The 27,797-nt window shown below is 35.0% G+C and overlaps 1 protein-coding gene and 1 long non-coding RNA gene across 7 annotated transcripts in view; one reads left to right on the plus strand and one right to left on the minus strand.

The window, feature by feature from the left end:
- CCSER1 (coiled-coil serine rich protein 1) overlaps window positions 1-27,797 on the plus strand; it is a 623,472-nt gene that overhangs the window by 319,526 nt on the left and 276,149 nt on the right. The window lies entirely within an intron of this gene.
- Window positions 4,821-27,128, minus strand: LOC146544421 (uncharacterized). The gene is made up of 3 exons (XR_014882856.1): window positions 26,893-27,128; window positions 26,073-26,132; window positions 4,821-13,170 (listed from the first exon to the last, which is right to left on the minus strand). It is a non-coding gene; the product is annotated as an uncharacterized LOC146544421 (long non-coding RNA).

Consider the following 27,797-nt stretch of genomic DNA (forward strand, 5'->3'; position numbering starts at 1 on the left):
TATATTTATTGCCGTAATTATCAATGTTTTGAATTAATAACATATAACTTCTGAATGGTCGATTCCATTAGCTTTCATCTGATTTCCATAATTATTCTTAGTGATGCATGAGAATGAGTGCCAGTTTGTTAGCAAAATGATAATTCCTTGTCATGACAAGAAAAAAAAGATGAATTGTCTGCCCATAAAGTAAAACATTATTATTTCTAATGTATTTTATAAAGTATCCTTTACACAAGAAGTCTTTCGAGTAAAAGAAATTATTGAAAAAAATAACAAATGTTATGAAGCTGTCAATTTTTTATGTACCAGTACTGCGATTGTATAAATGCTACTCACATATCACGTGACTATGTTTGTAGTGTAAATTTGAGGGGACCAATCATCATAAATATTTATTTCTTCTGAGGTGCTGGGGATCCTGAAAACACTAATCCTTATAGCATTCCTCGACAATTCCTCTAGGTGTTGTTATCTACCTTTCAGCGAAATAGTTTCCACTGTATTTCTGCTACTGTCACCTGCCCTAGTCTCAGAGTGGGCAACTGCAGTTTCTGGTTTCATGTTCCAGTTGTTATTTATTCTCCATTGGCCTTACTCAAATGGCTGGTCTCTGCTCAAAACAAGGATTATGCAGTTCTGTGCTTGCCAAACTGGAAGCTAAGCTGGATGTGCAAATAGATCTCCGTTCACAAACAACTGGGAAATTATAATTTCTCTTTAAGTAGAAAAACATTTCAGCATTTGTTATGCTTTAAGATGACATTTGATTCAATATGGCATTAAAGAGCCACGTGATTAGTACTATGTGATGTGTCATTTCTCTGCACAGTACTGCAAATTCTTTGTTTATAGGGAAGGAAAAAATAACTTGAAAAAATGTTTTTCAAGATGGTATCATGCTATCTGATGGGGAAATACTGAATGGTTGATATTTGTTTGTTCAGTTACATTTTTCTCTTCTCACAGTTTTTCCCATGTCATATGGAAGTGAGTTTAACTGTCTTCCACTGTAAGTTGTTTATTGTCTAGAGTCTGTACACAAAGGATTTAGAAAATTTCTCAGTGAAGAAACATAAATAGCGGGCGCTAGCTAAAATATTGTAGTCACTTAAAAGTATAAACTATCTTAGAGGTTTGAAAGCCCAATTCTACCCAACTCCTTCTCTAAAATAGATACAAATATATTTTGTATATATATATATATTATATATATATATATATATATATATATATATAAAATTTTGTAATTTATGGAAATTCTAACTGCTCACCTGCTTTCAAGAATAGTTAGCATACCTCCATGAATCGTTCAAGGCAGCAACACAGTTAATATAAAACTGTATTCCTGTAAGTGTCCAAACGGAAAAATCAAGCAACTGCATGGCTCACCAGGAAACAGATTTAGTTAAATTGACTTGTGATTATGATTTCAAGGGCATCAAATGTTCTTTTGTGATGCATCTGAAAAGGTTGCTGTTTGTCCGATTGCAGCAGCTTCATTCCTTCAGGCTGTATTGACAGGGTGTAAAAATATAACGAAACATGATGTGGTGAACTAGAGAGTAGCTTATTGCTTTGTCAGGTGCTTATGGAGGGAAAAACGTAAGAGAGAGGTGAGTGCAAACAAAGGTACAATTTAATGTCAGTGCAATCCTAATGACAAAGAATTAAGTAGTCAAGAAAGAAAGATATAACTCAAGTCAAACAAAAGTTGAGAAACAAATGAAGTGCCTGTTTTATATGTTAGGAGAGCTTGGTACAGTGATTCTTGCTGTGTGAAATAACAAGCTCCGAACATCTGAGTTTGTTATTTCACACAGTAAGAGCCAAAGGACATCTTAGCCCTGCATTTTCAGTGTTTCTGGGCAATCAGTAACACCAAAGGTTGTCTGCTGCAAGGTGGTTGGATGGAGGGAGGGACAAAAAGGTGGATAGAGGTAAAGACAGAAGGATGGATCATGTCAGATGAACTAATCCTTTCTGTCTTGTGTAATGAAGAAATGATGCTTCCCCAGATCCCTTTCAAAGCATAAATGTGCACTTTGGGGCATCACTGACCTACAGTTTGAACCAGTGTCTGAAGTATTAATTAAAATGACATCCTAATCAGTGTGACTGATGTTCTACTTTGTACTGCATTAAGTTATATTGAAAGTAGATTAATGTAGAAGAGATACTTTTAACCTGACTTCTTCTACATGACAAAATGTACAGTGTGCTGCCAAGGAAATCCATCAAAGGGTTCAGCTGAAAAGATATCTCTATAGATACACAAAGTGAATAAGCTTCTCTGCCTATTTTTCAGCCATACAATTCTGTTATCAGTACTTCTTTGTTTTATTTATATTTATTTTATTTACTGTTTGCATGTAGTTTTTGGAAGATCAAATTAGATAACTTAATGAGAGTTTTTAACAGGAGGAAGATTAATTTCTTACATGAGCAGATAGTGATAGAACAAGGGGGAACAGTTATAAACTACAAGGGGGGAGATTTAGTTTAGATGCTAAGAGGAAATTTTTCACTCAGAAGATGGTGAGGCACTGGTACAAGATGCTATGGTTACCCTGTCCCAGTAGGTGTTCAAGGCCAGGTTGGATGGGGCCCTGGGCAGCCTGACCTCTGGTGCTTGATAGCCTTTCCCATGGTAGAGAAGTTGGAACTGGGTGGGCTTTAAGGTCCCTTCCAATCCAAGCCATTCTGTGTTTCTGGAACTTTGTTTTATCATCTTAAGTTTATGAATCCTTTGTGTTTTGAAATTACTTTTTATTTAAGTGAATCAGGTAAAAGCTTCAATCCTTGGTGTAGTGGTTTTATGATGGTAAAAAACCTAACTCTGACGTGCTGTGAAAAATGGGGTATTATACTTTTCAGTAATTGTCAGCATAGCCAGAATGTTTACAACCAAGATGCCTAGTGTAACTTGCCAGTTGTTGGGTTAAGTCAACAGAAATCATCTTTTCTTTGCCTTGTATGAGTTCAGTTTATCAGATGATTCTTTCCATCTGCTTTTTTTCCCCATCTAGTCTTAAATAACAGCATGTTCATAACTTCACCTTCTTAACTGTTTTATTTCTGTGATATCAACTTGTACAGAACAAAATTATTGCACATAGAAATATCTCACTCCTGACACCAGAAATTCTCTCATCTATAAATATTTTACCTTAAAAAACAAACAAACAAACAAAAAAACTTTTAAATACAATCTTACAGTCTGCAATGTAACAGTTGATGTTAATCCTATTTTTAAATAAAAATGCACATATGGTATAAGATGTGAGATAAACACTGATAATATGAACATAGAATTTGTTCTGTGGCATTGTAAAAATATGTCAGGAAAAAATGAGTGACATAGGTGATTTTTACTGTGTCATACCAGAATCTTGTTGATCGATTTTTATACCTTTCCAGTTCTTTGGGCAATTGCGTTATTGAAATTAAGAGCTTGGATGAATTGTGTATTGTGTTTTTTTTTTTTTTTTTTTTTTTTTTTTTTTTGAGAAATGATTATATTTGGGTATTTGGTTCTCTTGGCCACTGTGTAATCTTGCTCCCAGCATCTCCTACAAAGGTGGATGAACTTGTCCTGCTATTGTTCAGCAAAAAGGAACATGCTTTATTCTGTTGGTGAATTGTGATAGCTGTTTCTGATATTAAACCACTCTAGGCATGAAAACTAGTATTTACTGGCATCATGGTGGATAAGCAACACAAGTGACACAACATGCTTCAGAGAAATGCTTTACAGAAGTTACTGGAACATAAGCTGTAGCTGTAATAGAACTCAAAAGCACCAAATAAAAATCTGAAGCCTAGTTAGTTACTTGGGGATAAAACAATGATATAGCCCAAGTAAAATGTAAAAATGTATAGGAATGACATACTTGAACAGATAATATACGCTCTTACAAAGAGTAAGCTGAGTATGCCTACTAACATTTAAGAATTCCATTTAAGAGGATGTATTGTGAATTATTTCATTCTTCATCTTAAAAAAAAAAAAAAGAAAAGAGAGAAAATGTAATGTCTGGTTGTTGGTTTTTTTTAATTTTTTTTTTACAAGTATCTGTTTTTATATGCCAGGTGGGATCATTGTAAGAGCAAGTATAAGCCAAGAGAAGCATATTTAGATGGACAGAGTGTATAGTCTCTAGGAGAAATGTCATGATCAAGTCATATTACCTAATGTGATACTCAGCAAATATTAGATAAAAGTTCATTTCTGATTTGCCTTTATATGCTGTGTAGTCCTATTTGGTATAATTCACTAACTTACTTTACTTGTCAGAAGACTGGAAGAAGTCTATATTTAATGAATTGTCTATGAAAGAGAATTATCCAGGAAAATTAAAAGCACAGAATTTTAAGGCAACATATTCCTTGCATACTTGACTCATAAAAATGTATTCGTTCCATACAGTTGGGGTGTAGTTTATTTCAATAATTAATTGGTTAGAACTTTCTTACGTATTATTGGACTTGAAGTCATGTGTTATCTGCTTTAAATCATCAGCTTAAGAGATCTCAGCATGCTTTGTGATGTTCCATGCTTCAAGACTCTTTGAGATGTGTTCATCGTGGATTCTTGGTACATGAGCAAGGATATGTGGTTTTGTAAAAGACCTATGCTGTTTTCCCATGGAGGTGAATCTGGCGTCTTTCTGTGTTGTATTCTTGAGTAGCATGAAAAACACTGTGAAATGTTAAATAAATGTGAAGATGGTGAATTGATAACATTAAATATAATTTGTATTGAGAAGATTTTATAATCCAGCATAGGGTTTGGTATTCCAAAATGACTCTTTTATTTACATATATATATATATATATAATTATTTTGAGAGGAATGTAGAATACATGCGTAGCAGATGACCTGCAGAATGAATCATATGCTTGTCAATCTTTATTGCATGTGTGAAATTCTTAAGACTATTTACGATGTCACTGTAACAATGTATATATAGTGCAGATTGGCAGGGCTACATGCTCTTACGTAGGCATGGAGTTATTGGGTGGATTTCTCAAGGTCATAAACAAACCAGTAAGTATGAGCTGCCCTAGTTTTGTTAACGTGTAGAGTATCATAATTCAATTTATCATAATTTTAATTTAATTTTAACTTTAATTTAATTTAATTCAATTTAACAGGTTGCCCAAGGTGATTTTGGATGCCCCATCCCTGGAGATAAAGTCCAGGCTGGATGTGGCTCTGGGCAGCCTGCTGTAGTGGTTGGTGACTCTACACAGAGCAGGGGTTTGAAACTGGATGATCATTGTGGTCCTTTTCAACCCATGCCATTCTGTGATTCAGTCTATGTGACATTGTTTTGGCTTGGTCAAGAGCATTTAAATGTTCAGTTTTAACTGAAATAGAAGTAGAATCAAAAGAGATCAAAGATGCCAGAAATGAGAATGTAGTTTCTCAGATAATGTGACTTTACTAAATAAAAAGAAGTTCCAAAAGATTTACTTGAAAACGGATCATGAGTGGCAGGACTGGAATAGAGAGAGTCTAACTTTGTGCTGCTGTCACAAATAAATCCAGTTTGATTATATAGTGTAGAAGAGAGTATTGCCTAAGATGACTGATTGCTTTCTTCATAAGCAAACAGAACAATTTCTACCAAAGTTCTTATAAGTTGACTTTTTCTGTGTTTATTTCTCCTTAGCTCTTCAATTGGAGAATCAGCTGATGAATGGGAATCAGATGGAATCCTGGTTGGTGCAATTTTGCCACTGGTGCACGGTTGTGATAACAATCAGCACCTGCTGTTCTTTTACTCTCAGCAACCCCACAACAGAAGGGTCCTCTGAGAGACTAGGTCAAGTAGACAGCTGCTTAGTGTCCTCTATCTCTGAGGCAGCTATACTGAAAGCCCACCGGTACTCTTTTGTGTCCTTGAAGTATTTTCTCCTGAGGTAATCAATACCAAGGATGTACAGAGACTCTTAGTCACTTGCAATGAGGTGCTTTTGTCAGTCATTCCCAGTTATGTTTGCTTCAGTCTCCAATGAAGTTAGCTACTGAAACTACTCTGTTTCTCCATGAATACGGATGGGTTCTGCTCCTTTATAACTTGATGAAATAAGAGGTGGTTGTGCAGTGCTGTCCACTAGAGCTTTATACTCTTGTTGTTCTGGTGTGCCAGGCCAGTGAATCCATGTAGCCCAGTAAACCTGTCTCTTTCTTCCGCCTTCCTGGATGCAGGGCCCCTCTTGTTCTGGTTGTTGTTCTATTTTTTGTGTTGAGAAAGACCCATTCTGGAGATGGGGGTGATGAGTACTGTCTTTGAGAGAGCTAGCAGGCCTGCACCAGGCAAGAGGCTTCGCTAGTGTTCTTTATTTAAAATCTTAACAGAGACTTATGGGATGTGTGAGTGAATTCAAAGGCAGACATTTTAAGCATTTTTAGAGAGCTTAGTATAACTTAATTTTACTACCAAGTTTACTAGTAAGCTCACTTGAGAACTGATTTTTCCTTGATATAAATAGGTACCTGCAGATGATTCAGGTATGTATTTCTCACAGAAATACTTAATTTAAACTTGCTGTCAGTTCCTATGCTGCTCTTATTCAGAGCTGCATCTGTGTACCTCCTGGTGGCAGCTACCTCACTCATCCTTCCTTTCTGCTTAGTTTCTGAAGGGAAAAGGGTAATAAATGAAAGAGGGGGGAAAGAAAGTAAAATCAGTGTCGAAGAGGCACTGCTTTTACCTGGTGATTACATTATTCTAATGAAACACTGAGTTTCTCTTTGTAAGTTAGTTTGCGGATTTTTTTTTTTTTTTTTTTTTTTTTTTGTGAAACATTGCAGAGGTGGGACTTTTTTTTTTCTTTGATAGGTTAAAATGATGTACTTAAATTGCAAACGTTTGCTACCTTGTGCTATGTCACTACTTTATTTATAGGGAAAATGCCTTAGGTTTAAGGTAGGAAAGTGGATATTGGAGGATACAGACTCCTGTCTCAGAAGCTATATGATTTTCCTAGGGGAGCTAATGTAAGTGTTACGAATTCTGTCTGCAGAGCTTCCAGAGTACGTTTATTCTTTTTAGTGGCACAGCGAGACTAATTTTATTAACCTTTTGAAGTGCCTTTCACATTCTCAGTAGGCAGCCGTGGTAGATGTGTAAAATATTAATACTTGCAAATGTTCTAGATGCTAAAATACGTAAGAATAGGGCAGTGAACATGATACTACAGGCTGCATACCAAAAACCATCTGAGTGCTAATTGGGAATAATGCTACAAAGCCCCATCAAGTAATCCACACTACCATTTGACTCACTGTTATAAATGTTATTATATAATTACTACTTCTTGGCAGGTCTGAGAATGTTCCATCATCATCTGGTAAGATTACATCTGGTATGCATGAAAGGGATGCGGATGTCTTGCTTAATACAGCTGTGTCTTAACTAGTCTTTGTCGCAAGTGTAACAAAGCTTTGAAGGATCAACACTGTGTTACCGGAATCACTTCAGAACCATCTTGTTCTAGTTATTTTTTTAATCTTATGCATATGATGACATGCCTATTTGACAAACTCAATGAAAATTAGGTTCCCCTGTGAGTAGCATTGTCCCCTAATGTTGGAATCAAGAGTGCTGCCTTAAATAACATGAGATTTTGGAAAAGGTTGCCAATCTTTATGTACATTAAGGCTGTAAGTTTAGAAGTAGTCTTCATTGCTTGATATATTCTGTTCTACACAACATTTCACTACCAGTTTTCCTCTTTTCAAATCTCTTCACCTCACTCCATATCACAAAGAGGAAACTAACCCTTTATTAACAGATAATGAAATGGAAATAATAACAAAAATGTTATTAGGAAAACTGTTTTTCATTCTTCTGTTCTTGTGAAATCTTAGTGGATGAGAGGTTAGGAACATTTGGCAGACTGACACAGTGGGGTAAAGAAATAGTAATTGATGGTAAAGATGACGTATGGTCTCATCTTTCCGATTACTTCATTTTAAAATCTCAAATCCCTTAGTAGGATGTTGTCTTATTTTGGATATTTTCAATAGAAAATAAGCTTAAAGCTGATCATTTACTTGAACATTAGAGAAAGATAAGTTATAATTCCTATTTGAAAAACAAGAATATAACATGACTAAACAGTTAGATGAAAATTGCCTGTGAGTACAGCTAGATCCATATTCTAATTCTGTTACAGCAATGGTAATTTCTTGCTCCTAAATATATCCATGAGATTTCTGTAGCTATTAGACCATGATAACAATGTTTCAGTTCATCAGACAAAATTAAATTTTAGTAAAGCAATGAGCAAGTTGGAAATGTAATGGAAAGCTTATGGTTATGATGTCATGATATATTTCACAAGTCAAACATGTTTCTGAAAAAGGCAGGAAGATAATAAGTAGCAGGAAAGCCACATGGCAAAGAATCTATCAAAATTGGTGACATGGGAACTGATGAGTCAGAATGCACCTTCAGGAAAAACTGAACAGAGATAGGGAAAGAGAAACTGATAGTTTGCTGCTGCTTAATTTATTGGCAAATCCTAAAGGTGTTAGCAAGGTCTATCTCTTTTCTCTTTACAGCTCTAGTTTAACATATATGTGGTTGACTCACAGTTACAAGGTTACTTTTCTGATACAAAATTTAGGCTAAACTGGAGATTAGCTGGCTTTCACTTGCCAAATTCCCTTTTCCTGGTTCTATTGTATAGTTATGGAAAAGGGGTTATGCTAGGCTAAGACTTTTTCATGCAGCACAGACTAGATTTGGAGAAACTTGGTGTCTTTATGTTGTGATTGTACATTCTGCTGTTGTGTAGATGAACAGGACAGGCTCTGCTGACTGGTAATTGCTGGGTAACATGGCTTCTGACATGATGGAGGAATGGATTGTACTGACTTGTACTAGAATTATTCTAGTTTTTAGCTAGTAGGAGACTGCTGGTGGGTTGTAGGACAGCGTTTCTTCCAGAAGTGATGTGGATGCAGATTTACTTTGATCATTGCAGTAGGGCCTTGACTGCATTGGAGGTGCTCCTGCACTAGGCATAGGCTTGATCCAGCTGGAGCCTGCGCTCTCATGAGAAAGTTTCTTCTAGGCAGAATTTTGAGCAAGGCCCCTGTGACTGCTCTGAGTTGCAGGTTCTCTCACTGATGTGTCTCGTTGCTGCCTGCCATCTGTTCACTCTCTATGGAAATGAGAATATGTCCAACAGTCATCTGAACAAAAAGCTGATTCGAGAACAGGTGTTGACCAGTCCTGATTTAAACAATCAAGCTTAAAGGACAGAGATTACTCAAAGTGAGGAGTTTTGCTAACTACAAAGCCAGCTGCTCTGTCATTCCTGAGTAGATTAACTATGTATTCACAGCTGTCTTTTTCAATTCTATTCTATGTGATGATATTAGCAGAGGAGAAGTATAGTTGTGTTTTTTTTCACAATTGTAACTGCATGTTTCATGTAGTAAATCTTTCTTATGAAGAGTGAGTTCAAATTATATTTCTTCTCTTCATCCATTCCATGTGAAAATATTTGGGGTAGTTATTCCACAACAAAAAAAGTAAAGATTTTTCTTTGATTATCTTAATTCTTCAGAAAAAAAAAAAAAAAGAATTTAGTGTCTCTTTCTTGGGCTTTTACAGTAAGGAACATTTATTTTCTTTGGCTCTTAGGAAAACACTGTGCTGTGCTGTTCAGTGTAAACATTCACCAAAAGCGTATAGCTGAGCTGGAAGTTCAAAGTTATCAGAAGTATAAGAAATAGTTGTGTTTTGACTTTTTTCCCTCCAGCCCATTACTGAGTGTCTGCAATATGAAAGCACGTAGTTTGCTGAATTTTGAGGAAGATGATCTTTTTTTTTTTTTTTTCAAGGATAGCTTTTCCAGATGTAGTGAATACATTGTTATTTAAAACCGATTGCTCTTAGCTAAAGTTCTCAAATTGCCCACTGATTGAAGCATCTTTTTTTTTTTTTTTTATGAATTTGTATAGGATAACCATCACAATATGTAAATCGTTTTCAACTTTTCACTGAATAAATTTATTAACTGAAATAAGAGGGCTGCTAAAAATTGCTATAGAACCTTGATATTTGCATTGGAACAGTGATTTTACCAAGTTTTCCCAAATATATTAAGTACCCTTCAGTTTTTTTGAAAGATTGCTTCCATACTTCTTAAGTCTTTATTGAAATAAGAAGTTTCCTGCATGAAGTCTTTGAAGGCACTTGGAAATTCTGCACTTTTTTTGAATTAATACTTAGTTGGAAACATGTAACTTCAATTGCAAAAGCTGTTTTGTAGGGTCTTAAAATGAAAGTTTAATGTAAGTTTGTGCCTATCTTTGCATATGTACTTGGGTTGATCAGTGCTTTTTCTGTGCTGGAGAAGTAGAATCCGAACATGTCTTTGAAAACTCAGCAACTATACTGAATGATGGTATCTTCTTTGGGAAGGTTACTAATCATTGGAGTATAAATGCATAAAAGTAGAATTTCACTCAAGCAGCTTCGTAACTAAAAATTTTTTACATTGGTTATGAAAATATTCTAAGTTGTAGCAATAGTAATTACTTGCTGAAAAATCAGTGATTATCTAGCATTTCTTCATCATATTTTCATGGCAGTTTGAGAGGACAATGTGGTTAATTTGCTATCTTTACTGCCAATGTTTGTAGCTGGGGTAGAATGGTATAAAAGTGTATATCTAAAGTACAAACAGTATATATATTCAAGCGCTAAAGTTCTACCATGCTCACAGATACATAAGGAAATCATTTTAACAAACTTGATTTTTCAAAATGAATAATAATTGCATGACAACTAGACAATTCAGATATTGTGCATCTTCCAAGAGAGTGTGCAGTAGTGAATGGCTGCTAAAGGGAAGCACAGACCTGTGATACCCAAAGGAATATTTGATAAGTGTCAAGACCACCTTGTTTGTACTTCCAGGACAAATTTATTTAGTAGAAGTAGAGCAGTAGCACAGTATTTCAAAAAAGATACATGCTTATTCTAAATTGTAAAAATTTACATGATTAATATTTTTGAGATTATTATTTAATTTCAATGATGCAAAACATGTAGTTCACACTCTGGAAACATAGTTCTAGAGATGAAGGATCTGACAAATTATAATTAATTTATAATGATTTCCAAAATCAAAAATTAGATTAAGGAAGTGTCTGATTTGTCAGTCCAAATAAGCATACATTGTCTTCATTTGATCCTAATTAGCCAGGCTACTTTGAATGAAAAAGCTTCAGATAAAAAAAACTAACTTTTTTGAAAACTGCATCACTAGAAATCACCTCCTGTTGCAATTTTTCACCCATATCATACTTCCTATTTCACTTGTTTTTATTATGACTTTATTAGCTAATGTTGTATGCATTAATGCTTTTGGGAATATTGAAATTATATAACGTTTCAAGTGTTTTATTGTACAGCTGAATTAAATTGCTTTTTATCTGCTTTTTTAAAGCATTTTTAGTTGTAGCCCAAATAATGGTAACCCACTTATGGCTATTAGTGATCAGTTGTCATATTTTTTGTCTGATTAGAGCAGACTGTAATCCAGAGCTCCCTTCACTTGACACATCACTCCACTCATTCTGCACATCTTCCTTAGAGACTTAGAGAAACCAACTCTACCCTCAGTATCTCTCTGGGTCCTACTCACGTCTGGCAAAGGATGCTTTGAGCTTCAAAATGTAAAAGCTGCATTTTCCCTCCTATTTCTGATGTTTCAGCATGGATATATCATTGGTCTATGCTTTTCTGGAGTCAATTCCAGATATCTGTAGTCTCTTATCCTTTTCACTGTGGTAAAAGTCACTGCATTTTTTTGTTGGATGGGAACCAGGGAACTGTACCTGCCTCCTTCTGGCATTTTAGAAACCGTCAATACCAAGCCATCTAAGTATCTCCAACTAGTGTTTTCTTGATTATTTCTATTTCTGAAACCTGGATTCATATCAATTTTCTTTCTGGAAAGAGCAATAATAATGTGGGGGTTTTCTTGTATGTTTGATTATTTTTTTAATCCTAGGTTACTAGCTACCTACTTAGTCCTTTTCTGAAAGAGAAGACCACTCTTAGGGTTAATGTCTTTGTTTGCCTTCCCACTCTTTGCTCTTAGTTGCCTGTAAGTTGGTCTTAGCTGCGCTTCTTTCAGTTTCTCTCCCTTGAGCTTCTGCTCTGGATGACAGTGTCATTTCTCTGGCTTTTCTCTCTCCAGCAGACTCCTGCTGGACTCTGTAGCTGTGTGATTCTCAGTTCTGGAATATATTACTCGAGTCTGATGGCAACTCATGTGGACCTCTTGGAGCCCATAAATGCAATGAGAATAATCCCACCATCCTCCCCAGAAGTCTCAGTAAAAAGTCCCCTAAAAAGACATAATGAACACTTGACATTTTTGTTGCTTCTAAATACTGTATTTGCTTTCTAAAAGTTAAAAAACAGCAGTTGGCAGAATTAGTTGTTCTCTTACAATTTTCCCATTAGTAAATTAGCGTTTTAAGTGATTGATTGACCTAACTAGAAAATATCTTTAGTAGATATTTGAAGTTAAAAAGTACAATCTGTCAATTGTCTTGTGCTTTTTAAAATATCCAGCTTTTATCTGGATATTTTATCAAGATGCTTGCAAACAGTGGAATGACAAAGAATGGAAAGGAATGCCTTGCAGTTTAACATGTTGAACTATTTTGAATGGTGGGAGAGAAGCTAAGATTTTTGCCTACTGACATAATGAGTTAGGTGATTATGCTGGTGAGAATAAGCTGTACCATACCATCCTGACTGTGGGTAGGCTCTGAGCAGTAGAAAGATTGAGAAGGGAATAAAGTAAGGTTTAGTCATAGAATCATAGAATCACAAGGTTGCAAAAGATCTACAAGATCATCTAGTCCAACCATCTTCTCACTACCACTGCTACCACAAGCTACTAAAGCATATCTTGCAGCTACTCGTCCAGATGCCTCTTGAACACTTCCAGGGACAGTGACTCCACGACCTCTCTGAGCAGGCCATTACCTCTCTGGGCATGCCATTAATCCTTTACTTGGTTCTTTTGGCTTTGGCATACGTGCATTTTTTACCTTAACTCATGGCACTTCAGGCGTTCTGAATTAAAAATAAACCAGATCTATTCTTGCAATAGTTTCACCTGCATAAGAAGGAAGAAAAAATAATATCCTAATTTACTTTCAGTCATGAAGGTTATTATGGTGACATAAAGCACAGACAGTATGTTTTTGTCAGTAAAAAATAATACCATCTGCTATTTACTTTCAATTTTTATATGAAGCTTAAATTTTTATTATTTTCTGTCAAATCTGTCTCAAGATATACACATCTCTCTATTAAATCACATTCATTATGATTATCATTCTGTTGATACTGAAATAGGTACAATATAAAGTTATAAAACATTTATGAAATCTTCACTACCTAGGCTGATTTGAAATGATCTATCGTTTCTGTCTGAGGAGAATGAGCACAATGCATGGCTATTTTAAGACATAGGTTGAACTGAAGAGGCAGAGGTGAAGAAGTGCCCTGCCAGCCATGTGTAGGCTTTTATCTGAATCCAGAGATTGAATATGATACAGAAATGATGTACAATGATTGTAGTATTGTCTGGGGAAAAGAAAAAAAAGGAATGAGGCATTAGGCATATTTGCCCTTCAGTCAAAAGCCATATTTTTCAGCATCCAGAGCTTTGGCCTCCTTACGTTCTCATATTGCCTCATTTGCTCTGGCCCATTATTCTCTTTATATGTAATTTTCAGCTTCCCCCCAGGGGAAATGATCCTTAGCTTATGTGCCTGACCAGACACACTATCTACTCAAGGTCCAGTTGATCTTCTTTTTCTTTTTGTTTTCCCCATTAAAGTCTCATCTCATATGGTCTGTAATATCAAAGTTGTCATTCCTTTGCTGCCTTTTCACTGATTTGAGATGTTTTTTTTTTTTTTTTTCTTTTTTTTTTTTTCCTGCTGGTACAGCAACTTTCTGCTGGGATTGCCTCTTCAGAAATTATTGAACGCTCAGAATTTTTGAACCATGGGTGCTTTAGGTGCAACTCTGACTTCGTTCCTTAAGCCATTATTATTTTTGAATGATTTTCATAGGTTGCCTTTTGTCAAAGGCAAAAATGAGAGATTCATATTGCCTCCAGCCTTAAAGCAAATTAATTTCTTGCCTGTTACATGTTGAGACATCTGATAAAGCATTCGTTTTAGGTTCTTGTAGAAGAAAATGATGTTCTATTTATACATAATTTGTTATTATTTACGTTACTTGATCTGTTTTGGTAATGTTTAGTATAAATTGTCTGACCAAATTCAATTGAGATTTTCTGTGACATTTAGTCTTTCTCTTTTGTTTTTCTATGAATTTTTGTTTCTGTTCGGAACTTAATTTTCTTCAATTTTTTTGATAGTTTACTCCAATTTATTATTTTTTTCACAACTTTCCTTACATATTCTGTCATATCATCTTTCCTGCCTTATTTAATTCATTCTTTTATTGATTGTGAATTGTCGCTGCTTTCACATCATATTATCACTTCATATGATTACAGAGCATGGGGTTATGTTTTTCACTGCGTACACAAGTCCAGGCACTTCATCATGCTTTCTCAAAAGCCAGGTCTAATAAACAGGAGAGAAATTGTCGCTTCAAATAAACTGAGCCCCTTTTTTTCTCAGCCCAGTTTTGACACTGAGATCTGAGATCCTTGTGTGTTTTTGTTCTTGTTTGTTTCTTTGTTTGTTTTAAAGATAAGCAAACATTGTGAGTTCAATACTATGCAGAAATTATTGGTTAAAGAAATTTGGTTTGTTCCTGTACAGAAAGCCCAACTCTGAGTTGGAAATCTCATATTTACCCATTTCTGACAGTCAGCGATTTCCACTTCCTCTTTCCCCTGCTGTTGGCTATATCAACCTGTAGTATTTTGACTTTTGCCATAACTAGCAAGCTTTGGATGTCTTTGGATATGATGCTGACTGAACTGTGACTGAGGTTAATATACAGTTAAAATTAGCAGCTATTTGTGGAGGTGATTAAGGATTTATCCTTAGTGCATAGCAGCAACTCTACTCAGAAAGCATTCACATACTGCCCTCCTGCATTAGGAAGCAACATCTCTGTGGAAAATCCAAGACAAAATAATTGGACATGGTGTCCAATATTGACCTCTGCATCTAACTGTATTACTGCTAGAATGGAACAATATCAGATAGCAGAGGTGAGAGTCCATAGATGAAATTGGAGATAATTCTGTATCACAAGGACAATCCTTTCTTGATGCATCATTTATCACCAGTGTCCAATAAAGAACTGCACAGACTCATTTGTTTGGAAGAATTGTTTAATTGCAGTTACAGCTACTGAAGAGAGTTGTATGCTGTAGGCCTGCATTCAAATGCATAAATTTGTATTGTAAATGAAAGCCTTTTTATTTATATTTCCTTGTTCAGTTTTTGTCATATTTCCTTCAAATTTACGTGAGCACCTTTCTCAGCACTGAGAATGGCAACCAAGTGGAAAAAACTCTGGTCTTTTGTATTCACAGCAGTAAATGTTCAATATGTGTCTCTTTTGCTATTAAATTAGAATTTGGGTTGGATTTTGATCTTTACGAGGTTAATGCTGTCTGCTTTCATTCATACTTAACATATATACCACTTGGCTTTTATAGGATTGGATTGCAAAGTCTAATAGCATTCATAAAACATTTTCCAACAGCTTATTTATATCAGGATTTTCTTGGTTTTGTGAGGTTTAGAGGAAATTTGGCTTAAACAACGAGTAATTCATCTGATGTTTTCTGAGGAATTGAGTAATTTCATCCTTTTGTTTACATGTTTGTCTGCATACCAGGAAGTGTAAAATTTATGAGAGTAACCATAAATAAATAAATGAATAAATTCTAAAGCAACTGGGTAATAAGGTGCCTAACAAAAAACACGTTGCTATTGTAGAGTGCAAAAGGTATGCCTAGATTGATCTTTATGATACCATATATGATTGTGTTTCTTTCTGAAGTTACTTCTTTCCATTGATTTGAGAAAATCTCTGCCTCTACTTTAATGGAGTTCTACTCTACAGTTTTCATTCTGTTAGTCATCTCTGCAAATTCAGTTTAATTTTTTCTGTTCTTTGAAGTCTACGCTTATCTTTCTGCCTGGTATAAAAAATTATTGCTCACTCCCATAGATGTTTAACACAGGCTTACTATTTTGCATAGTCCCATTAATTTTCATAACATCGTAGTCAGTACAAAGCCCGTCTTTCCTAGTTCACACTGAGTGTGACTCTGAAGTCAAAAACATGTCTTGGGAAAATATGTTGAGCGAATCTTCCAACACCATACAGCCGTGGGGATATAGAGAAAACGAGAGTCTGGTTCTTGGAGTATAGCAGCAACTGTCTTTTAATGGGAGGAAGAATGGATTTTGTGCTAATTATTTTGCTTTTTTTTAATTGATTATACGTGTAGCAGTGTTCACTTGGACAGGACTTGCTTTAGCATAGATGGAAGGAAGGCTGTGCTATTATATTACCGATATTTTGTGGAGCTGTGCCTCTATCTGTTACATTTACAGGCAAACTTGTCTAATCTTGAAAACCATCAAGTTTCGAATAATGAGAAGATGGAGTCCATGACCTTTGCTCGGTTCTACATTAGTTAAGCTTAGTAAAGTGACAAAGTTTTCCAATGTTTTGCAATTTGTTTCCAGGTATGAGGCTGTGTTGGTTATAACTGGCCTTTTTATCATAGACTACCGATTTGTTGCTAATATTTCTGCAGTCTGTTCTGTGAGTTCTTGCCATATGTATGGCAGACAAAAGAAACAAAGCAATATCTTTAGCATAGAGAAGTATGCTTTGGCGGCACCTTTTAACGTGATGAAAACTTGCCTTGGAAATGAGTCATTCAGTGGACAATGAGAGTAGATGGTGAAGTTTGCTCCAAAATTTTAACCCATGAAATGGACTGCTTAATACCATCTTTAAAGATCAGGATGTCATTAAGGCAGGTTTTTAATCATGTATATAGATGTGGAAGTCATTTCTGTCTCAAGTTTATAGCCGTAATTAAGCTCCTCATCCACAATTTGAAAGGCACTGAAGGACAGAATCTGTGGGTCAATCGTTTTTTGTATCATTCTGTACTCAATACTTGTGAAAATCTTATTTCACATGCCTAAATTCCTGAGGAGAGGATGGGAAAAATTAGATGAAACCATGTGCACTTCCAAAGCAGTCTCACACTCAGATGATTTTTCTCTACTAATTTTAGTTCTGCTCATTTAATGCAGAAATCAGCTATTTTGTATTTTAAAGAAATAGCATTTGACATTTATAGGTCTTAGTTAATGCCAATGTTACATAAATATAGCAGCCAATGACAAAGAATACTTAAGTTAAAATTTCACTTGGTTTACTACGAGGCCAAAAATCTTTGTATGACAAATGTTTGAAGCATTGACAACAGCAGACATACTCTGAGAAAATGTGTCTGTAGTTGATATAAATCAGCTGGTGTTAGCCCTGGGAGCTATCACCTTCTTTTAGATTTTATTTTAGTCTCCAATTGAGAAACGTAACCAAGAAGGAAATAACTTGCTTTTCAATTTACAACCCGCCAACATAAGGGGTTTTTTGTATGTAATTTGAATCGAGCAAGAAGGCAAATAACATTTTAAATAGAAAACCACATTATTAGTTGTACACATGCAAGTTTAATCACTAACAGTTACTTAAGGTGTGTGTGCCAGCAAAATCAGCGTCTATAATCTGCTTTTTGTTTAAGATATGTAAATAAGTGATCTTTAATATTTCAGATTTATTTTGCTGATTAATTTCTGTTGAATGCCTTAGTTTAGATCCTGTCTAGTTGCTCTTCATAGACTGAGCTGTTGCCTGGGGCTTCTTTTCACCTTTTTTAAAAAATGTGTGTAGAAAGAATATAAAGTAGGGAGAGGAAGGAGTGCTTTTCCTTTAAGCAAAACGAAATGGCTGACGTCATGGACATCTTTTGAACTGGAAGTCTCAGAGGCTGAATTTGATGCATATGTTGATACAGATCAGAGATGTTAATTGGATAATTGAGCAGTTATTTGTCACGAACAAGTTAAACTGATGGAAAACGTAGTTGAATTTTTCATGAGAGGAGAACGATATGGTTGTTAACCTATCTTCTTTATAGTTTTCAGAAGAATATTTTTGAGAAAATATAATGAAATAGACTACTATGAATGACGTGCTAATAACATACTGAAAGACTCTATTACCATGCTTAGTGGACTGTGTTTTTTCAAAATTTTTTTTGATTTTTTTTTTTTATTTTGTTTTTTAAATTATAGTAGGCTTTATTAATGCAATTGGTCCAAACACTAAAAGCTGTCATACCTTTCACAGACCCCAGCTTACTCACATTGAGTGTTTTTTTTAAAAGTGCTGTCTGTAAACTGGAGACTTATTTGGGTTTCATGTCAGGTACTCCAGAACTGAAGGAACCGAAGTTGTTTAGTTTGAAATTGTAGGTTGTATGTTTCTGTATGTCTATAAGAGCATAGCTCTGAATATCAGAAGTATTCTGCTGTTTTTAATTTAAGGAAAAAAAAAACCAAAACATTCTTGCATATCTGGCCAAGTTCTTCAGCAACGACTTTTTTTGATAGTACTAGCAGCTCACAGTGAATAGTAGAAGCGTGACTGTATTACTTCCACAGCCAAACTGTGGAAATATAATATATACTTACATATATTACATACATACAGAGATATTCAGTGATGACATATAGTGTAATTTACAGATTTAGTTATCAGTCGAACTGGTATTTTCAAATAATTCCCTTCACAAGTAAACAAATTATTTTCCTCCTATATCATTCCTGTGTACATCACAGTAATTTACTAAACATCTAAACAAGCCAGATAAAATGAAAATAAGGGTGAGAAGAAATGGAATATTAGTTTGAGTATTGCTGAATCTGCAAAAGCCTCACCAAATAAAGGATTATTGTCTGGGGCACTTTTTTTTTTTTTTTTTTAAACATTGAAAGGCTTAGTACATACTCATATTCAAGGTGTCCTTATCCTTAATAAAATGGCATAATGTCTGATCTCTGTAATTTCTGTTCAAAAATAATAATTATACTGTTTTGCTCTACATTTTCTTGAATAGTTCCATTTTGAATACATAATTCAGTATTATCATGCTGTGTAGATTTTCTATAGTTAGGTATACTCAGACTTATTTGCAGTTTTCCGGCAGCTGTGGAGTGGAGTCAATAATAAAATCTTAAATAAGGCAGTAGCATAAAAAAGATACGTCAGGGTAGCTCTGTTTTGCTACTTTGAATTGATTTTCACTGAACTTGAAGTATAATTACCCTTGATAACATAAAATTAATGTAAAAGCTATTTTTTTGTTTGTTTATTTGAAAAGCCATTCAATACATTAAAAAGCTATGGTTGACCTGGAGGAAGATATTTTTGATTTGATTTCATTGCTTTGTTTAGCAATTTTAACTCTCAAAGTCTTTTCACATATCAGAGTAATCCTTTGGGTTTGATAGGATGAGGAGCAAAGAGGATTCTTCCATTTTGGATTTATTTATTTATTTATTAAGAGAGAAAAGACCTTGGGAAATAATGAATACTAATGTTCGGCTTATCTGGAAAGCTTCATTCTCTTTGCGAAATATGTTTTATTTATTGGCATTTATAAAATAATGCTGGTGTAGCACCATTTAAGCATTGTTCCCTGAGATATACTGTGAGATACATTTGTATGCTCGCTTTTTTTTTTTTTTTTATGACTGCACAACACAGTTAATACTTAAACTTCTAGATTTTTACAACTCCAGTTGTCAAGCACGATGTGAAAACATTTACTAATTTTGAGGATGACTGGGAAAAGAGGCCTGTCTATTTCTGTAGAAATTCCAGTTACCAATTAACATTTTCATTAGAATATTTGAGTCATGGTTAATTTTCACTAAAATTTATTATCTGAGTAAACCCCACCTACGAGTCCTTCTAAATCTATTACTGTCAGCTAATGTCATGATTACAGGGAGAGTACATGATGTGCCATAGCAACACATCTGCTCTACTAATTTTTTTTAACTTAAGATTGCTATTGTGCTGTTTATCACTGAATTATCAGACGTGATAAACTATTTTATGCTAACCCCTTTCATATCCATCCTTTTAATACCTTACTTGTCATTATAAGAGTCTTTAGCCTTACAGAGTAATGAAAGGTTCTTGTCTCAAGCCTGATTACTACTCTAATGTTTTCCAGGCATGCTTAGTGATGAGTTTGGCATGTGAAACAATTTCCTACAGTAATAAAACTAATTAAAGTGGGCAGTCATCCCCACATCACTCTTTAATGAATTATAATGAGCTCATTAATCTACCCATTCTCATTCGCCACATCTATTGGCTAGGCTTCTCTGTGTATGTTGGGATAGAAATTTATCCCAGAAGAAATGGACTCTGAAAAAGCACCTGTTTTCCTTTGTTTGACAAAAAACAGAAGAAGAAGGTAATCTCTAAGTGGAATATGCTTTTTAATAATCAGAATTGTAAGAAGTAAATAGAATAGCTAAGACCTTGTAATGATGACAAAGGAAGAGTCATGTAGGAACTTGACTAAGTGTAATATTGGGCTGCAAATGACAGGATAATTAATGCCTCTGTGGCTCTTACAATTCACTTCAAAATGTGACTTAGAAATTATGTTTTAGTAACTGGATCTCTGGGAAACTGCCTAAAGAAAATAACATCAAGTTAATTTTGGTTGAGTTTCTTGACATGTTTCTTAATTCAGAATGTGCAGAAGTGAGGTTGCAAGGTTATACTTCCCAATTCTATAATGATGAATATTAGACAATTAAATGGTAATAGTTGTGAGTGGAGAAGGGAGATTATTCATATGAGTACCCATGTAGAAGAACCACCTGGCTTTTGTAGATTTTCTTATGCAGTTTTCCTGGTGTGGAAAATGAACTCTAGTAATAGATAATTGCAGCATATTTCCTGAAGTGTAGTATTCTTTTTAGGGTTTGGATCTTTTTAATTCAACTTCCAGAGGGTTGCAAACAAATCTTGAGTTTACTTACAGTCATTGTGCAAATTTTAATAAAAGAAGTTTGCAAAGTGTTTGTTTCCATTGTACATAAACGAAGTAATACAAATATGCTGTTCTGAAGCACAAGCAGCAGTGATACTCAACTGTAAATTTCCATTTATGTCTTTTCCACCAAAGACTCAGCACTCTTTTCTTGTTTTTAAAAAGGAAGCTGGAATAATTTTTATGCAAACTACTGAGGCTTTGTCTGTCTATTCCGTAGAAAGGAAAAGTGCAGGCTGCTTGAGAATCTCAGTGAGGCTGTCCTGAGGTCAGGGCATTCATGTTAAATCCAGGTGACCTGGGTTCATGTCCCTGGTGCGGATGGGAGGATGCACACGCTTGAGAGTATCGACATCCCCAGACGTGACCCCTGCCACTGTGGCAGTGCTACTGGCTGTTCTTTTAGCTGCGGTGCGTGGAAAAATTTTGCTGACCAAAGACTATTCGAAACTGATTAATTCTTTTCAAGGGCTTTTAAAAATGAAATAAATGCTCTAAAATAGCAGCTATGTTGTTATAAAACCCGAATTTGATTTAATCTTAAAAAGTAGACTAACGTATCACTCATTTATAAAGAGACAGACAGGATTTTTTTTGCTTCATGACCATTACTCTTTCCCGTGGTATCCTGGCATTATTTAAGTTCTTGTTTGTTTGTTTTACACAGAGGAAAACTTTATGGACTCTCTTCACCAAATTTATGGAGTCCCCCTAACTGCATTTTCGGTTCATTTTTAGGAAGCTAACAGTGTATTTTAGGTTGGTTCTCCAAGACTTGCATACAAATGTTCTTGAAATACTCAGATTTAAATTGTGCTATGTAGAGGCAGCTAAATATTAGGAAAAATAAAATCTTTCTATTTTTTTTATATGTGGAACTTCATTTCTAGTTGGTGCAGTATAGTGATTTATCTCCACAAGGAACTGTATTACTGAGTTGATTATGTCAACAAATGTTATGTCTATTGAACGGTACTGTTTGCTAGACCAACTCAGTAGGTATTTCTGGTCAGCGCTGCATTGTCTCAGTGCTTCTTATTTTTGTAGTTTTCCTATGGCAGTAAAACAATCTTCTGATAGCTGGATTTTGTTTTTGTTTAAATTTTTATTCTGCATATACGCAGAGCTGATGTATAGCTGCAAAGAAACTCCCAGAAAATGTTGCACAGCTGAGCAAGAGTTTATTCTTGAATGAAAAATAGATTTTGATTCAAGGTTGATAAGTTATTGATGTTTTAGTTTGTGAAGCAGTTGCACTGAATGTATAGTTTAGTTAAAAACTTTGTTTTCCCTTGTGTCCTCCTACTTTTAACATCAGTATGGAATATTTAGTGTTCTCTTTTATAAGTGCAAGTATTCTTTTCATCTCTCGTAATTATTTATATTTTTCCCCCCTTGCCCTGAAAGTTCTCTGGAAGAAAATAAAAGAAGCTGATGGAGATGTAACCACACGAAGAGGAAAATACAAGCAAGATATTTTAAACAATACAAAATAATTAGTAGCATAAATGGCTCTAGTAACTAGTTTAATAGGTTATTAAATAATAAAGGCAAACAACATTCAGAGAAGGACACAAATTGAAAATTACTTCTTTTCATTACTCTGAATGTATATGTAAGTGGTCTGAGCTTGAGTAAAAAAGTACATATAATTGAGGATCTATTCTTAATGGTATTTGCAGGGCACTTGATGAAATAAATACATTTTTCTCAAACTGTTTATTTTGAAGCTTGTTATTTTGATTCTAAGTTTGTGAAGAAATGCGTGATTGATTCTAATTTTTCTCTCAGTTCTGTAGGAACAGTAGAATTCAGCATGTTTTTTTAAGTATATGACCTCTAAAGAATTACTCGGAATAACTATTTTAGAGGAAATACAAAACACATAGATAATGCAGTTGTAGGAGTGGGTTGTCAACCTGTTGCTTAAGTGCTACATGAAATTTGGGTTACCCAGGTCTAATGAATCATATAGCACAACTAGAAAAGGTAGATCACAGGCCACCTCACATATCCGATCAAAATCTATGTAAGAAGGGTGATTATATAGACAGATTTCTGAGCTTGAAAAAGATGACAGAAGTTGTGCAGTTAAGACCTATAAGAATGAGGAAACATGAGTAGAAAGTACTCAATTTTTCTTGGGGCAAAAAAAATTTTATTGTTAAGCAGCTAGTTTGAGAAAAAAAACTTTGGGGTGTTGAATATGTTTTTATTTGTACATTTTCATGAATGTGTTTAGAAAATGTCATCAAAGGAGGCATGGCCCTGTATGTATAAATTTAGGTTTACAAAGCGCGAAAAAAAAAAATAAAGGCAGTGGTTATATCAGGAAAAACACAATTGTGTGCTGCTATATGTTTCCACTCCTGGCTACTGTTTGTGATTTCTGCTGATTAGATGCATCTTGGGCTTCACTTGGTATCCTTTTTTCATTTTTTATTTTGTGGTTTATTTATCAAGCAACATTCCTTTAAACTCCATACTGTTTATTTTCACTGATGCAGAGAGCAAAATTGAAATGAAAGAAAAAACAAGCAGCAAAAAAACAGCATGACAAAACACATTAATTTGATCAATCCCTAATTCACAATTCACTATGAATTGGATGACTGCGAGGAAAACACTGTTAGCTTTGTATTCATAGGTGTCTGAAGTTAGTAGCGTAGCCTGTGTAGTCTTTTTATGTGTGTTACCTTTGTAGTAAAATACAATTTGAATTCTAGCATTCAAATTAGGGCCCAAAATTGTTTCATTAAAAATATTTTTGACATATTATGTGTGATTGAATGGAAGCAGAACATGGTGTAGAATCACAGAGGACTTTATCAGTATTAAATAACCATTATTTATCATATTGGAGTCTGTATAATCAATGGATATACAGATGGTATATAGTCAATAAATATACAGATGGTGTGTGTGTGTGCGCGTGTGCGTATTTATCCAAGAGCTTGGCTAATATAATTTATATTGGAGTAATGAGAGAAAGTCACTCACCCTGTCCTGGCCTCGCGAGATGAACTCTGATGGAGCGGAACTCCAGAGAGATTCTTCCCCACTGGCAGTCAGCTCTTAAATGGGTCTAGGAGAGGTGGAGCCAGCTCCACCCCTTCCTGCAGCACAGGTGATTTGCCTTCACCTGTGCTCCCATGGCTGACTCATTGCTCGTCTCAGGTGATCAGTCAGAGGTTCAGGCCGTGATTCAGCAGCCCCATACAGAGTCAGATCCTATGAATCTTGGACTCCATTTGATTTCATGATCAAGAAATAGGGAACCTGCAGAGGGTTTGGACTAGATGACCTCCAGAGGTGCCTTCCAATCTCTCCAATTCTATGCTTCTCTTAATGAAATGTAGAGCTGTTCCTATAGAAATGTCATTTAAATCCTGCAGTTGCATTAAAAGATGACATAGACAATGACAACTGTTTCTGATGTGACCTTCCAAATGTTATTGGTTTTGTTCCTCCTGCGCAAGGGAAAGGCACCTCCTAGTGAGACTGATGGTGTTGCAACAGGGTGGATTCTGGGGATGCCTCTGAGTTGTGTTCTCCTTTAAAGCTGTGAATTTACCCCTATCATTATGCTGTGTTTGAGCATCTGTTGATGGAGCCATGTAAAGTGCGAAGCAGGAGAGTAAGCATGGCCATTGCCTGCCGTGAGTTGTCAAGACTCCAGCCAAGGCTAACTGCCCTGACTCAGAGTGCCAAAAGAAAAAATGAGCCAAAGAAACAAATTCAATATGCTTTACAGCCTGCCGATTCACTTCTCTGTCTCTTAGTGGGATTGAAAGGAATTGATATGACAGAAGTAAACTAGTACAATGCATAGAACTAGAGTGAATATAGAAAGGCAAAATAACGCTGGAAAGTGATGCTGTATATGTACCTAGAAATCAGACTATAAATACGGTGTAGTATAAATAATTATGAGGGGGTCATCTCAAAGATGGACCGGATCTGTGATTTCATTTTGAAATATATCTGCAACAAAAACTGAAGTCTCATATTGTCTGTGTTATGCCACTCTAAATAATTTTAATATAAACAATGAAAAACAGTTATAACCAATCAGAAAATTATTAGAGGGAAAAAAAATAGCTGAAAATACAAACTACAATATCCAGAAGCCTGCTTCCATGAGTAATCTCAAATGAGTCGATGCTCTTCCTGTTGATAAATGGTATGTGCTGACTTCCTATGCATTAACACAAATGGAATCTCAGTCTGAAGATGGGTCATGGTGCTTCTCTACAAATTTAAGATCTTCAAAAATATCTGGTGTTTTTCAGATGCCAGGTGGTGTAAAGGGTATTATTAAAGACATCCTGAACCTTGTACATAGTCTAGATCTCCAGACTGTTAGCATAAAAATCCTGTAAATGTTCAAGTAACCAGTTTTCTGAATACTTACTCAGAAATGTACTGAATTTGTTACATGAATCTGCTGCAGGACTTCACAAAAAAAAACAAAAAAACAAACCAAAACCAAAACAAAACAACCTGCAATTGTTACGGGACTTAAGTAGCTTTCTGGACCTGACATTCAATTTTAAAATTCTTAGTTCAGAGTTACACTTCAGGATTATATTCTTAAGAAAGTATAACCTAAATAATTGCTGATCTCTGCATTACTGTAAGCTGATAAACAATCTGCTTAGCATCTGAAATGCAGCACATTTATCAAAGGAGTTTTATGATATTCTAATTTTATGGTGCTATTTTGGCAGCATATTCATTTTGGTGTAAAGTAAAATTGCAGTGAATTTATCTTCCAGTATACTCGGTTAGTTTTGTTTATAGCTCTCTGTAATTACAACAAGCACAATAGGTCTGTTTTTTCCTAAGTGTGAAGAGGTATAAAGTAACTTTTTAGAATGTAAATGATTATGTTTTTTGGCACTTACGCATAACATGCTGCAGTTGTCTTCACACATGCAGTACAGTTTGTCATCCTGTGACCTGATCTGATGAGAAACAGTTTTGCTATTATGTTTAGCACTTTCCCAGATGGACAGAATTAAACGAAATAGGAAAATACTAGCAATGAGATATACAAATTGCTGTCATAAACTATGATCGAAAATTATGTTACTTTGAAGAGACAAAAATATGATCATTTGAAAAGCATTCTAACCATAATCAGGTACAACAACAACGGTAAATCCATGTGAATATAAGCTAAACCCTGGAATTTTATTTATTTATTTATTTTTTAAAGCAATATAAGGGAATATAAGTAAAGAAAATACAATTGATACTTTTCATAAGTTTTTGGTTTTTTTTTTAAATGAGATATTCCTGGAAGATACTTCATATGTACTATGAAATTTACTGAACTGAATAAAATATCTTCAAAATGGTAGTGTATCCAACTTATGAGCACATGCATGGAATATGGGATTTCACAGCGTTCATGTTCTTATTGGACTAAAGTTCTTGATAACATGTTCAGGTATAAAGTCTCTTTGTGGGAAGGTAAGGAACCAGAATGTCCAAGGATGCTAATATAGTAAATAGAAATGGTAAATGTTACCTAGCTGAATTTTAGATCTGTAGTCACTTAATTGATTCTGGTTAGCGCTTGAACTCAGCTATACTTACATGCAGATCTATTATTCTCTTTGGCTCTTTGTTTATATCTAGGCCACCCCAAAAGTAATCACAGAATAAGAGAATTGCAGGGATTGAAAGGTTCCAACCTCCCTGCTAAAGCAGGTACTCTACAGTAGGTCGCACAGGTAGGCATCCTGATGGGTCTTGAATATCTCCATGGAAGGAGACTCCACAACTTCTCTGTGCAACTACTTGCCACTACACACTACCAATAAGAGCCTAGCCTCATCCGTTTGCCTCCCACTTCACTTTAGATATTTATATATATTAATCAGATGCCCCCTCAGTCGTCTTTTCCCAAAGAGACCCAGGTTACTCAGAGTTTCCTCATATAGGAGTTGCTTGGATACCCCTTACTCCAAAATATCAACAATCCATGTTCACTGGAGCATTAACTCTTTAACTCCCAGTGCACTACATGATGTTACATTGTAGAATAACAAAAAACCATAATACCATGACACCAGTATTATAAGCAGCCTTATTTTTCCAAACATTAAGAGTACATGATCCACATTTTACATAAATCCCAAATAGTATAGCCCCAGATTATTCAAATTGTATTTTAAAAATACGCTCTTTTTCACTCACACTCATAGCGTTATTGTTTGCCTTCTAGACTAATAAATAATGCAGCATCCTACTACTTTCTGCAGTCACCAAAACTTACAGCTACATATTTTTTTCTTCTGTACCCTCCATGTTATCCTTATTGAAACAATGCTGACCTTTACACAGGATGTGATTTTGGAGTGCTCTCATTTCTCAGCTCTCAATTTCTGGAGAAACTGTATTCATTATTTTGATAACAGACAGTTGATTTCATTGCATTTTACTTGTGTTATTAATACATTCAGTCAAGTATATGGGTTATTGGAAGTACACTAGTTGTTCTACAGTCTGCTCTACATTTTTTCTCGTTCATTCTTGGATGATGTTGTCTATCTTATTCCTATATTCAATTTGTATTATAGCAGAAATATCCTCAAAATATAAGAGAGATATAGAAACACCAA

Source organism: Meleagris gallopavo, chromosome 4 (genome assembly GCF_905368555.1).
Source record: "Meleagris gallopavo chromosome 4, MGAL_WU_HG_1.1, whole genome shotgun sequence".
NCBI lineage: Eukaryota > Metazoa > Chordata > Aves > Galliformes > Phasianidae > Meleagris > Meleagris gallopavo.